We start from the raw sequence: 14,200 nt of genomic DNA on the forward strand, positions 1-14,200 counted from the left end.
AATATCTCTGTCAGGAGAATGAAGCAGCAGAATTGAAAGTGCCACGGTGTGTGATGGCAGGGCCCTAGTGAGACTGCGCTGGCAGCGTGCTGTGTTTTGATTAACTGGATGTTCCTCTAAAATTTGTATGAGATTATTTTTCTGTCGAAGCCCTGGCTGATGAAGAAGGAAGGGCTGGCACTGACCGAGGCGGGCTGCGGGCCCATTCGGGACCAGGCAGGGGCACTCGGGTGCTTGTGCCTGCTCTGGCTGGGAGACACCGCTCTTGTCCTTGCAAGCCACTTCCAGTTCCTCCTCGTCTCTCTGTCAATAAACGTAAACCATGCCCTGACGCATGAAAGGTATTTTGGAATGAAACCCAGAAGCCTTGGAGTTTTACAAAATCTCCAGAAACCTGGCAAGCAAACCTCGTGTACCCACCTATACCTACCGCCACCATCACCCTCACCAGACGTGAGCCCTACAGCACGGTGTGTGGATGCTGACTTTCAGCCCTCTTCTGCACATTTTTGTGGTGACCCAAGGTCTTGACAAGGTCAGTGCGACACCAGTTGCGTACCTACATGCCTCTCTTGTGCCCCTTCTGCCATCAAGGCCAGAAAGAGCTTTGCTAGCAGGAGGCTCTGATCTCCTTGCAAGGCTGGTTGGGATGTGCAGTCCCGTGCAGAGCACTGAACATGGCTTAGACCTCTAGAGCTCACTGCAGCAGGACAAATGATTGCATCCACCAGCTTTCTTTTTATTGAAAACTCAACTTTATTTACGCAACTGAAAAAAATCCCCCCTGCAAAACATCCTCATGCCCTAAAACAGACATTACAAAGTGTTGCACTGTGAGGCTGGACTACCACAAACTTGCATTAAACTCACCGAGAGCTGGTTTTGATTTCCTTTTGTGTTTGTTGTTGTTGCTTTTTAACGGACAAGTAATATTGTCATGGAATGGAAAAGCAAGATGCCATTTACGTGACACACTGCATTATCAGGACTTTTACCAGAATATTGAGACACACCGTTTAATGAAAGAGCATGCCTGGAAACCCAAGCACTTCTTGCTCAGATAATACAGGGTGTGGAGCCGAACCTTTACAGTAAGTCTTGCAAACCACTGCTTCTTGCTACGGATCAAGTGGACAAAGACAGGGGCGGGAAATGTATTGAATAAGACTGCAATGTAAAAATAACACACATAGCACATGACATCTGGAAGAGACGTGATCTGTGGGCATTTCAAAAATGAAATATGACAGAACATAGGAAGCGAGGTCTTAAAAATATTAAATACAACACAGGTGCACCAGAAGGGAGAAAGGAAGGAGAAAGGATTACAAGCAAGGGGCTGCTTTTGCTTATGGAAACACCAGATCGCGGTGCTGGGCAAGAGGAAACAAAAATAAATAAATACAGAAAAGATGTGGGAAAACGACGAAGGACATTTTGCAAAAGGACACTGCCTTGGCAGGGGCTGCGGATCGGACAGTGTGCGTGCATGGAGAACAATAGCGAAGTGCCATAAAAACCGCCCACCACCGCTCGTAGCCAAGAGCAGCGAGCTGCCGCGGCTGGGCGAGCGCACGCGGGAGCGTCGTGGGTCGCAGCAGGAAACACCACGCTCTGTGCTGTTGGGCTGTTTTGCAAACATGGGGGGGGTTATAAGAAGCCAAGGCAGGTCCTTCCATTTGTTTATACTCCAAATAAATAAATAGCTTTTTATTTTTCTTTTAATGAGACTGGGTCAGATGGTACGAAACACAGTCCTCCATTCGTTACGAGTTAGCAAGAAGAGAGGAGAGGGAAAATCCACTGTAAGAAATGCACACAAAAAAAAACACCAAAATCTCCTCCAGTCCACAGAAAGTGCTTTCAAGAGACCATGCTGGCATTGCTCTTGTTTTAAGAGCATAATTCTCACGTTATTTCTTCTGGTATCACCAGAGCTTTCCCTAATCTCGAGGAGTTATTCTGTCCGACCTCCGAGTGGCAGGGCCGTGATGATCTCGGGATATCAGCAAGGCAAAGCTCGTAGGGAGAGATAACATCTTTTATTAGTCTAACCAGCAGAGCTGAAGAAACCTGCCAAGCGTGGACAGAGCCTACATTCATTAGCAGCAGATACACCGATTTCAGGCTCTGTGCGCTGCAGGAGTGCTGAGCCTGCAGTTTATACGGGTCACAAGCAAGCAAGCCAGCTCGAGCATCACACCCAACCCAGCCAATTCCTCATGGAGCCTTCGCAGCCAAGGTTTGAGGCGCTATCTTGCTGCATAATACTAAGCTGGGGAGGTTAAGGGATGCGATAGGCATCCCTACCTGCATGCTGGGCTTCCTGGGTTTGGAGGCTGGAGAGCTTTTGCTACAGACCAACAGCAACAGCCTCGGGCAGTGACGTGTCCTGGCCCACATCCTTCAGGTCCTGCAGTCTGGTGATGCTCGGGGTGCAGGGGCACTGCCTGGCCCCTGCAGGACTGAACCAAGAGTGGGTTACGGGCTCACCCGAGGTGAGCTGTCTCTCTGAACGCACACATCTCTCCACTCCTACTTGAGTCACCTTCAAAAGCTCTGTAAAGGCACTCAGCTCGTTCCAAAACGCCTGGTGTTTGGGCACGATACGAGGCTGGGAGTTCACATTGCAGTGATAGCTTCTCCCAGAGGATGAGGGCGGCGGATGGCCTCTTAACATTTACCTCTTGAGATAAAACTGTTATGAAATGAAAACTTGCTGGAAGAAGAAAAAGTTACATAAACTTTTTTTCTATGAATAGAAGCCTTTGAAAAACTCCAGAGCTAGTTTTTGAGCCAAGACTAAGAGAAATCTGCAGCATTGTTGGTTTGTTTTCTTTTATGGGTTTTTGACTTTGAGGCAGAATCCCGTGAATTCTAGGTGTTACGGTCTTTTTATAGTTTCATTATCTGAAGTCCACAGACCTTAATCCTTTCAGCATCCTTTTCTGCAAATACATATGTACAAACTTATATATATTTATACATATAAAGTAAAACATATTTCAAGAATAAACACATAGTATTATACAAGGGGATGAGTCCCGAGAGACTTAGGACACTAAAGGTTTCTCTCTGTCCTTTGAAGTATTTGCTTTAAGGCACAAATTGCCAGCAACTGACTTTATCTTTAAATTAGGAAGCACAGGCCTTAAAGCTACAACTGCCTCGAACACTACTGGGAAAACGACTTCTTGCAGCACACAAATTATGCAGATGACATCACATCTCCCATATATTAACTTGATGGTAGGCTCAGGCCAGGGTGCTCTTGGTAGGATTGCATGAAAAGGGAGGAAGAATTTCCCACAAAGTGTTTTAAAGCAGCAATCTTATGTTTGGAAGGAGGAAGGGAAAGTCCTCGGTGCTAGCAAGCTTTAACTTCAGCAGACTGAACCCTGCATTCAAGCCCCGTTAGGACAGTAAATGGCTAAGCTGTCCCTAGGTGATGGTGAGCAACCTGCAGCTTGCAGCAGCGAAGTCTCACCAACAACTGCAGCGGATTAGGAGCGAAGTGGGCGCATCACATTCACAACAGCGTGCTCACTTTCATTTCCATTTTTTAAATCTCTGTTTTACAGAGGTCAGCCTAGGGTGCAGACATGTTGGTTACGACTCTGACACTCTGCATACGAAACTGCAAGTGCCCTCCAGAGTGTGAGCTCATGAAAGAGGGGTTTTGATCCAATAAAGCCTTCTCCCAGCTCACGGAGCTCTGGAGGTGTTTGGCTACTGATTACTTTTTCCCATAACAGAGACAGGGTCAGCCGCAGTCACTCAGAGAGATTTGTAGTTCTCACTTTGTGGAAATCCTGGCCTTTGGGAGATGTCTGGATGAGCAAATTGTTCAATCTGTAAAAGTTCAGAAACAGAATTTAAGCCATACATGTATATAAGGATATGAATGTATACAGACATATTTGATATGTATTTTGGACTATCCCACTTTCTTAGACCTTCAAAAGCTGCCTGGACGTGGTCCTGGGCACCCTCTGGGTATCCCTGCTGGAGCAAGGGGCTGGACCAGAGAGCCTCAGGAGGCCCCAGCCAACTCCAATCATTCTGTGGTTCTGTGATACCTCCAGGGTGGAAAACACTGGCATGATTTATTTATTTCTAATTGCTTACTGCAACAAGAACTTGGAGCCTCCTTCCTCCCTTTTAATGTTGTTGTTAATATCTGTGTTTTAGGGTTAAATTATGCAAATTGTTTACTGGAAGATGGCTGTAGCTTATAAAATCAAAGGCCATGCTTAATTTTAAGCCCAGAAAACTTTGGAAAGTAAAATGTATGCTTTTAGTGCCACGTAAGACTGAGTTCCTGCTTGAAACGTGAGAACATGACCTCACCTCCCTCACCTTTCCCCCACCTGGTTGTGCGGATAGGTGCTTGTATCAACACCTCATCCCCCAGGGAGTGACACCTTACCATTTGGGTTGTTTTGCACACATAAACCCAAGTCTTTCTCCTGGGCTCTTACAACAACAAGCCTTTCTGACCTCCTAAGCGGATTGATGGAGCAGAGCTCTGTGATTATCACCAAGGGTCATAGAGGTCACAAATGAGGTCAGTTCCTCCCTGGAAAGCTTTTTCAGAGTGACACGATAAAGAGTTTGCATCCCAAGGGCTAAGCAAAGCTACCATCTTTCTTGTCTTGTCATCCTCCTTTTCCTTTCTCGACCTTTTAATGAACAGTCGTGTTTCCTGACTCAGGCTGTAGTCTTAGCAGCAACGCTCAGAAGCAACTTATGCACAATTTTAAAAGCCAACCTTGCTTTATTCATTTATACAAGATTGGTTAGGTCATTTGAATGAATTCCAGTGTCCTCACAATAGAGGTTTAGTACCATTCCTATGGTACCATCATTCGAGGCTTCCCTATATATAATTTTCAGTTTGTTTGCTTATAGAGATGTGCATGTTCAAAATCTATAAACCATGCCAGCACTGCCCTCCCTAAGCTCACCCAAGATTTGAACGTGCAATTTGACCTAATATTGACAAGCACACGCAGATCAGAAGGTGATCATCAGTCAGGAGGAAGTTGTACATGATATGGTCCCATCCCTACCTTGTTATTGGGTTTGGTTATTAACTAGGTCCAGATGAGAAACAGCTTATCTAGTTTGCAGATACGCGTGCTTCTTACATCCACTGTGTTTCTCAACCTAAATTGTTAGAAAGTCAATTCCATTACACTCTCCTCTTCAGTTACATAGGACAAACTTGTTGAAATAAAGGAAAAACCCTTAGAACAAGTCACATAAAATGGCTGTTAACTGTTTAAGCCTGTTTTAGAGTAACTAAAATATAACAAAATTAAATGTCTGCTAGTAGCATACCGTGCTTACAAAGAAGCTGTGGTGTTTGTGGGCAACCTATCAGAGCAGACAGAGGCTTCACGATCAGATGCATCTGCCTGCACTCACCATGGTGGCATCACAGCTGTCACCCTAAGCAGTCATTGCACAGAATCTTTTGGAAAACATTCAATGAAAAATTAATATCATTGCAAACAGATCAGAAATTGCCAGTTATATCATGTCTGAAGATGGTTAAAAAAACAAAACTTCCCTCCCTTGTTTCCCCTCACCTGTTACCACATCTTTGCAATGGGATTCTGCAGCTGACAGAAAATTAAAGACAGGGTTAATCTTCCCAGCCTCCCCACTCTTCAAAATGAATTTGTCCTAGAAGAACCTGTCACGAACACCAGAGCTTTCAACTTGTCAAGATGTTGTCTGCCTGGCATTTGCTGTAATGAAAACAGAATTTTTACCTTCCAGAAGCATGGCTAGAAACAATGGTCACACTAATCTGGTAGGAATATAAAACTGAAAGGAAAAAAAAAAAAAAAAGTTTAACAAGGTGCCAAAGCTGGGAAGGCTGCAGAGCGGGTTTATTTATAAAGCCCAGGCCAAAGCAGTACAAACAGTGCCGAGGTGCAGGAAGACCCTGCAGCAGGATTTGTGAGGCCCAGGCAGGCCGTCTGCGATCTGCTGAGCTGTGTTTGAGCGCTGTGCCATAAGATGTGGGCAAACATCGCTTTATTCCTTCTGTATGGCTTAACCATTTATGCTGCTTACAGCTCCAGGTGTGCACAGACCCAGTGCTGTGCCCTTCATCTAGCCATCGCAAAGGACAGGAGCTAACACCCGGCTTCTGCACAGACTATCTGGACTCTTGAGAGACCAACACCGACTTTTTTTTTAGTTTTATAATGAAGTCAACGCCACAATGGATTAGAGAAAAGCATTTACTTGATTCTCTGAAAAGGGCCAAGCCTTTCTCAGGTAAGGATGATGGGATAAGCAGGCCAGCACACCCAGTGCAAGTACTCTGGGAGTGCTGGTGGGTCAGTCTGCTCAGAAAGCCTGTGTATCTCTGTGAGGTAACCTGGGGAGCTCTAACCAGGAAGCTTTGATATTTTCAGGAGAAATCCTATTAGGAAGACTCATTTCTGACAATGCTAGAAGATGGACAATACCTCCAGTGAAGGCATGTTTTCACAAGCAGGCAATCCTCCCATTCCTCTCCCTTGCTTACACCCAGCTCCCACTCCCATGTACAGCCTCTCGGGTAAGAGGAGGAGCAGAGTCATGGAAGTGACCTGGCTTTCCAAAAACTGAGACGCTTTGGCACCCATAAGCATTACTTCCCTCTCCTCTCTCAAAACAAGCCAAAGGAAGCCAGGGTGATTAGGAATAAATTAGAAAATAAGCAGGAACTCTCACTCGGACAGCCACTGGATTCCGTCCAGCAGTAACAGCAATAGGGTTTCACAGGGTAAAAGAGTGAATCAGAATTGTTTCCCAAAATCCTAACTTGTTGAAGTTTAGTTTAGGTAAGGTTATAAACTGATGTGATACGCGAAACAAGAAGCTGGCTCCAAAGGCACCCATTTGCAGCTATTGCTGGAGCTGATAGATGCTAGCTGCTCCACTGAGCCAGGGTCACGCGAAGTATCAATCTCTGGTCTTGAGTTTCACTCCTTCCCTCCTCCAAGGCCATTTGCTAGCTCGGTATAATACCCTTCTGGGACCTGAACAACTGCAAAAACTCAGCACAGCTTTGTTGGCTGACAGGGCTGAAAATGAAACGCTTTCTTTTCAGATACAGCATGTTGCACACCTGACTCCAAAGTGGTCTGAAAAGCATTTATATTCTTTTCGTTGGCAAAAGAAATGTCCTAATAGTGGCTTTGAAGGCTGTTAAATGTACACCTGGCATCACCATGTTTTAAATGCTGTGGGATTAGCTGTTACTGTGATCACTGACAGCAAAATATACAGACAAAAGGATCCTGTTTCACCTCTGAAGAGCACATTTTGGAGAACAGATGGAAGCAGGGAGGTCAGGAACAGCGGAGAAAAGCCAGGAGTAGACATAACGGCCTGAGAGGTCTGCCTGTTAAGCATTTTCCCTTTAAAACAGAAAGATAATTAGTGGAGAGCCTCTCAATATCTGTGAAGCCTGCCCTGTTAGTGAACATGCACATGCTCTGTGAGATGAGAGAAGAAACTGGTAAGTCAGTCTGTTTTCCAGTGCGTGTGGTGCCAAAGAGGTCAATTAGCTTGAGCAGTCACCTCAAAAAAGGCAGGAAAACCTTAAAAGAAAAAAAAAAAAAAATGGCATGAACCCCTATGGCCTCCAACTGCAAAGCAAGCTGTTTTCCCCAACCTCTTCTGAGGGATACAACCGACACCACAGTCTCCCAGTTAAGGAAGGTGTTTTCTCACACCATCTCCTCTCTCCTGCCTCCCTCCACCACACAATGAGAAGCTGAACAACAGGTTAGAAGGACATCTCAAAAAGTTTAAGCAGTTTACAGGAAGAAGCACTTACTTGTTGGCAGGTTGAAAACACATCTGCTGGTGAGCTGGCCCCTGTGAGATACGAGGGGTAGCCCTTTTCCTCAGTAATGCATTTCTGTTTGCCATTCCTTTAAAAGTAAAGAACTACATTTTTAACTGAAGTAGGGCCAAACAACATTGCTTCATGTCAGAAGGATTTTGATGTTGTAAAGGTAATGTTGTTTTTATGGCATATAAACTAACTAGATGCAATTGTTTCTTTCCAGTAAGCTCTGTGTATACATCCACATCTCATCAATCATACCAGCTCACTTGGTAAGATTTAAACCAAAAATCAGACCCCACAGAACCATGCAGGAACACTAAGGCCCTCTTGGTATTTTCTCATTTCTGCCTTTAACAGATTTATTTTCTAAATGAGTCATTATTGGTCCAAAACACCTTAAAAAACACAGCTTGCTGTGAATTCATACCAGGAAAAGCATGCCACTGTCCATGTTTAAGTCCAAACTGAAAAGTTAAATACTTAAGACCCTAAAGGAACAGCACAGCAGTTTAATTGATTCCAGCCACGTTAAATCTTTGGGAATTTACTAGGAAGGAATGGGTTGTGAATAATTTATTTTTTATTCTCCATTCACAGGTGATGGGGATTAACCTGGCTATTTGAAATAGATTTTAGATTATATTAGAGTGCTGAATAATATCCTGTTTGAAGGCAGCTATTATACGTCAACAAGCCAATGTTTGCTCAGTAGGTCATACAAAAGTGAGAGGAAATTCTGACCACATACTCAGGGTTCAAGCACTGGATATTTTACAAACGTCTGTAATACAGGGAATAAATTCAAAGTGCTTTCCTTCCTCCCAGTTCTCTCCTTCCTTAATTCCTCTTTCTTTTACACTTTTAACAATCTGGTGTCACGGTAGGTGCTCCTCCATGGAAACACTAGAATACTTGCCCATGGTGCTGAACTTCTGACTCAGAAGTGATGTACATGACGTTAAACACTGCTATCACTAAGTAAACCTCAACACCTTACGGTCACAGCTGCACTAATGACGAGGTGTGCCTGATAGCAGAAACAGCTGTCTTTGCACTCAGAAGAGCACAATTTCCAGGTCTCAGCTGGGCCCATGCTGTGGAGCCAAGATGAATCCAGTTGTACTTCCAATACAGTTTCTAGCAAAGTAAATGTGTGGAACTTAGCATTGTCTATCAGAACCTTTCATAAAGGTCTAAATATTCATGGAGACATTTTTCCTGATGATTTTCACATATCAGGTGGTGCTGTTTGTCATCTCACGTTACAAATCACCATTTAGAAGCTTACTTCCTTTTAAAGAGATGCTGAATGTCAAATTAGTTAATGGCAATTAACTTGAGCAGCAATGATTAGGACAACATTTTCTGCACTGCAGTCTGTCCAGCAGAATTTTGGTGGCAGTAGTACCATTGGTAATCTAATCTCTCTCTCCATGTCCACACGTCTATTAAATATCTCCAGGCATGGAGACTCCACCACTTCCCTGGGCAGACTCTTCCAATGCTTGACCACGCTCTCTGTGAGGAAATTGTTCCTAAAGTCCAATCTAAACTTCCCCTGGTGCAACTGGTGCCATTTCCTTGCATCTTATCACTTGTCACCTGAGAAAAAAGGCCAACACCTTCCTTGCAGCAAGTTCCTTTCAGGTAGTTGTGGAGAGCAGTGAGGTGTCCCCTCAGCCTGCTGTTCTCCAGACTGCACAGCCCCAGGTCCCTCTAGTGTTGTTTTCTTGTCCCTTCATCAGCTCTGTTGTTCTTCTCTGAGCACATTCCAGCAACTCGGTACCTGTATTTTAATTAGGGGGCCCAAAACTGAACACAGTGCCCTCTGGTTGTGCGTAGCTCTTTTCTTTCACAAGCGCTCAGCACATAAACAACATTGGCGAGCGGAGGCAGAAGGCAAGTCCTTGCCACACTGGGTCATGAAGCAACGGGAAGCAGAGAACAGGGCCAGACCCAACACAGGCCATGACGTGCACGTCCCTGTGACATGTGGGACAGCCTGATGGAGCTGTTCCCTGCCAAGAGCTGCCCCTGGAGCCCAGCCACAGCACCGCTGCCTGCCCAGGCCTGTCCTCACAGGGTGCAGGTGATGGCGGCCCAGAGCAACGTGAGCTGGAGGGAAGGTGTGGCACTGAGTGTGTCTGCTCTCGTTGTGCACAGACAGCAGGGCAAGTCGTGACGTTGTCAGCCACATATGGCAAGCTGCTATGAGATAAAGCTGTCCCTTCTCTAAGGTGTGACACACGAGCATTCACTGAAACAGAGGAACAAGACTCCCCGGCCTGTATCCCCCTGTCCCCAAACCTTGCGAGGACTTAAAGACCACTGGGGAGCTGCAAAAAGATCACTTCAACAATATCAGCTTGTGTGAAAAAGGCTTTATGCATCCCAAAACCGGTGTTGTTGTTCCCCCCCCCCCCCTCCTTAACTTCACAAATGTACCATGAACCCTTTTGTTTTAAATAGTTACTAGACATGTTCAGGATTATTTGTATGATGACACAACACTTTCAAAGGGCCTTTAGTTCTTAAGTGCAGACTCAACCCTGCTAAAGGCTACTAAAAAGAGGAAAATTAAATGCACTCCATAGCCATACACAAATGAGAATCAGAAGAGGCCAATTCAAGACATTGCCACTACAAAAACAAAAGCCATATTTAGGGCATTTCTTCATGGGCACTGAAAGGCAAACAGTTAACAAAAGGCAAAAGAAAAATAAGTGTTCTGCAGCAGCCCATCCCTGCAAACTCGTGATTCAGACAAGCTCACTTCACGGGGCAGATGGTAACTTTGCAAACAGACATGGCCACAAGCAGTGGAAATGGCAGAGGAACGAAGACATTTCATATAGAGGAGGGAAAGACAAACACACACACACCCTCCTCTGCCTGCTCCTTTCCTGGCAAGAACCCAGGTGAGTTGTGTAAACGAACAGCAAAAGCATTCCTGGTCTTCAGAGATCTCTGGAAGGAATCCAGAGCTACACTCTTCTGTCTTGGCTCTCCCCGTTTTCTTGGTGTAAACCTGGTTATGTATTAACTACCTGACCACCTTCTTGGATTTCTGCATGTCCTTTCTCATTTTTTTGCTTCTTCTGTCCACCCTGATTGATCGAGACCCAGAAGGAAATAGAATAATAACGTCCCACTGACTCCCAGATGACAGTCAAAGCCTTAGAGAAGATGAAGAAAAAAAAAAAAAAAAAAAAAAAAAGTACTTGTCACATTCTCATTAATGGCAGATGAGTTCATCTTGACTATGGCTGTGCATCATTCAAAAGCACCTTTGGCAACAATAAGCTCATCAGAAACAATTCACCAGCTCATCGATACTCAGCACTCCAAAACAAGCCTTCCCGAAGAGTTTTGCAGGCATCCTTCCCAAGCCCTGGAGAACCACACCCAGAAAATAAGCTAGTTTGTCAGCTATGCTGAGTGCTTTGGAGCAGATTTCAAAACAAAGCACAGATCCCAGACCAACTGCTCCACACAGATTGCTCTTCACAGCCTGAACAGCAGCCACACGGAGCCACAGCTGCATTGAGGCTTGCCTTTCTACTGGTCGCATCAGGTCCTGCAGCTGCTGATGCTTGCAGTGATTACACCAAGTGAAGAGGAGTAATCCATTACCTTTATCACAACACTTTTGATCATGACAGACAGAAGCACTCTAAACATAGTACATGATTTATTTGCAGCGCTTTCTAATTTAGCCACTGAGACAAGTTAGTTACTGAGACTGAATATCAAGGATATCTCACAGTGATTAGGTCAGCCTAGAGAAAGCAATTTTAATTTCAAGATTGTAAGGCTTTTTTGAGGAAAAAAAAATCAGTGACAATTAAGTCTCTGCTCACTATTTTGCTATTCTTCCTGAATGTCAGGAGAGCACTGCCAATATATGATCACATCAGGGGCTCTCATTGCCTAGTACTGCTGTGTTCCTACCTACCCAGACAGAACAATTAAAGAGTCATTCATGTATAATCACCTAATTCATAACTAATGGCTTGCAGGTTTGCTGGGAACACTTTTATTTTTTTCTCCAGTTCTCACGGGGAAATGGCAATTTTTGAGAGAGACAGGCGACTGCATGTATGGGTTCAAAATATACGTGTCACTGATGCATGAAGTATTTTCCTTGAATTCTTCCTTCAAAATGTGACTCCTTCAGTCCTGAAATCCCCAGAGATCCCTTGCTAGTCCCTTCTTTAAAACTTGCATGGTGATATTTACAACGTATGTTTGCCACATACAGATATATAAATATACATAATGTGTATGCAAATGTTAGTGCATCTGAAAATTTTAGCCCAAATCTGAGCTCTTAAAGGTAACTTCAAACTAAGGCTAAATGCCAAGCAATGTTTGAAGCATGACATGTTACATGTTTATAAACCCCTTAGGTTCTCTCAGAAATTTCATCTGCTGTCTAAAGATTTGGCTTGGGCTTTATCAGATTTCAGCAGTTATAACTCAATACCATAAAAATGCCAGTAATTGCTGTGTGTCTATGAACCTGTGTTAACTAATCACTACATGTGCTATTACATCAGTCTATTCTACTGTGAAATGTCTTCTAATTCTCCCTCAAGGAATAAAAGAAAAAAAAAAAAAGAGAGAGAGAGAGAAAAGACAAGAACCCTTTCTTCAAATATAGTGGGAATATACCAAGTAAATATGCAGTCAATAATACCACATGGCAGTTTTATCAATGACTTCTTTTGTGCTAGTAAGATTTTTTCAGTTTTGTTTTAAAGACAATTTCTCTACTTTTGCATTTTTATTACTTCTTATTATTCAATGTATTGCAAAATTTTGTGACTATGACACTGAGGCTGACCTTCAGACTATCCCTTAAATAACTGCACATGACTTTTGGGACCTCAGTGCAAATACTTAGTGGAGTGGAGTAAATTTCCAATTTACTTTGGAAATCATTGCAATAAAGCACAAAATAGGATTTATTATTATTTTTTATTATTATTATAGGAGGCCAACATTTTAATTTGCCAGCAGTTTCATTTGACTTTATTTGAATGTCCATTCTCCATAAAATACTAATATCTAATGCTGAAACACACACGTAGTGCATACAAACACATGGGCAGGCACTCTCTTTCTCTGAAATACCTAAAGCCTAAAACAGGTTATCTGAATGCAAGAGCAAAGTTGCTTATTAGCTCATTAGTCCAGATCACTCTTCCATATAAGAGGAAGGTAACCTCGATCCAAATAAAATTATGCCTCTCCTGTTGTACAATGCCATGGAAGATATTTTTCTTTATTCTGCTTCCCAGAAGTGAAGTTTATGACCCAGAATTTGATGTTTGATATTGGCCATATAATTTGTCTGCTGTAAAGCTGTTAATGGTAGCAGAATGATCTAATCCTTTAGATCGTGCAAACCATAAGTTTTATGACATGCTGTAGTGCTGAATTTTGCAGAGTTGTTTCCTTTCATTTGTTTTAAGGATATTTGAATTTCCACTGCATCTGAGTGTAGCTTTTATTTTCCGGGAACCTAAAGCAAGACTTTATCATCCCTGTTTGCCCTGGTGAAGCAAGCTGAGAGCTATCAATAACCATTCCAGACCTTTGCTTCTGAAGGAAAACTTCCTGGTTTAGATTCCTTAACAGCTGTGAACAGCCTAGAGTTTTCTTCCCATTGCAACTCAAGTCTGCACGTATGCAAGTTAAACTGTACCTACAACTTTGTTCACTGAACTAAGTCTTTCTAGATTTTTTGTGCCCCCCTAATTTTTCCTGAAGTGGATAGTGATATGCAATGACATCATCTTCAACTCAGTCTGAAAATCACCAACAAAGATTACACAAGAGCACGGATCCCAGCACGGATCTCTGCATGTCACTGTTAGGTCATCTACATTTTGAAGAACAGCCAATACTTAAAGCATTTGATTCTGTGCCAGTATTTAATTAGGGACAGAAGTCTACCTGTCTAGCATAACATAAAGTCCCTTTTTCTTACAAATGTCATCAAAACCTCTTAAAAATGTGGATGATACATGCCAGATCTTTGCTTTTGAATATTTTAAATGAAGTCTTCAAACAACTTCAAAGACCAGCTGAGGACTTAAAGCAGAAGTGTGTTGTTGGTCAGATGATGTAATTTTGTTTTTCTAAGTTTATGTTTCCGTTCTGGTTCCTCTGAAATGCTTGCCCTCTGTGTAGGATATTGTGCATTCACCTGTAATTCCCCAGGTTACTCTTGGTTCCATCTTGAAGGTGAGGCTTGTTGGCGACAGTTTTACAGCAACCAGAAAGAACTATTTTAAGGGATACATTGCACATGTTTGTCAGGAACTTTCCAGT

The 14,200-nt window shown here is 43.4% G+C and overlaps 1 long non-coding RNA gene across 2 annotated transcripts; it reads right to left on the minus strand.

The window, feature by feature from the left end:
• Nucleotides 1–2,635: 2,635 nt before the first annotated feature.
• LOC137850773 (uncharacterized) lies at nucleotides 2,636–11,459 on the minus strand. Of its 2 annotated transcripts, XR_011092806.1 has the most exons (4): nucleotides 11,342–11,459; nucleotides 11,149–11,252; nucleotides 7,847–11,037; nucleotides 2,636–3,852 (listed from the first exon to the last, which is right to left on the minus strand). It is a non-coding gene; the product is annotated as an uncharacterized lncRNA (long non-coding RNA). The 2 variants fall into 2 exon arrangements; XR_011092805.1 differs by lacking the exon at nucleotides 2,636–3,852 and having other exon boundaries at nucleotides 7,772–11,037; nucleotides 11,342–11,452.
• Nucleotides 11,460–14,200: the final 2,741 nt, after the last annotated feature.

This window comes from Anas acuta, chromosome 2 (genome assembly GCF_963932015.1).
Source record: "Anas acuta chromosome 2, bAnaAcu1.1, whole genome shotgun sequence".
Classification (NCBI taxonomy): domain Eukaryota; kingdom Metazoa; phylum Chordata; class Aves; order Anseriformes; family Anatidae; genus Anas; species Anas acuta.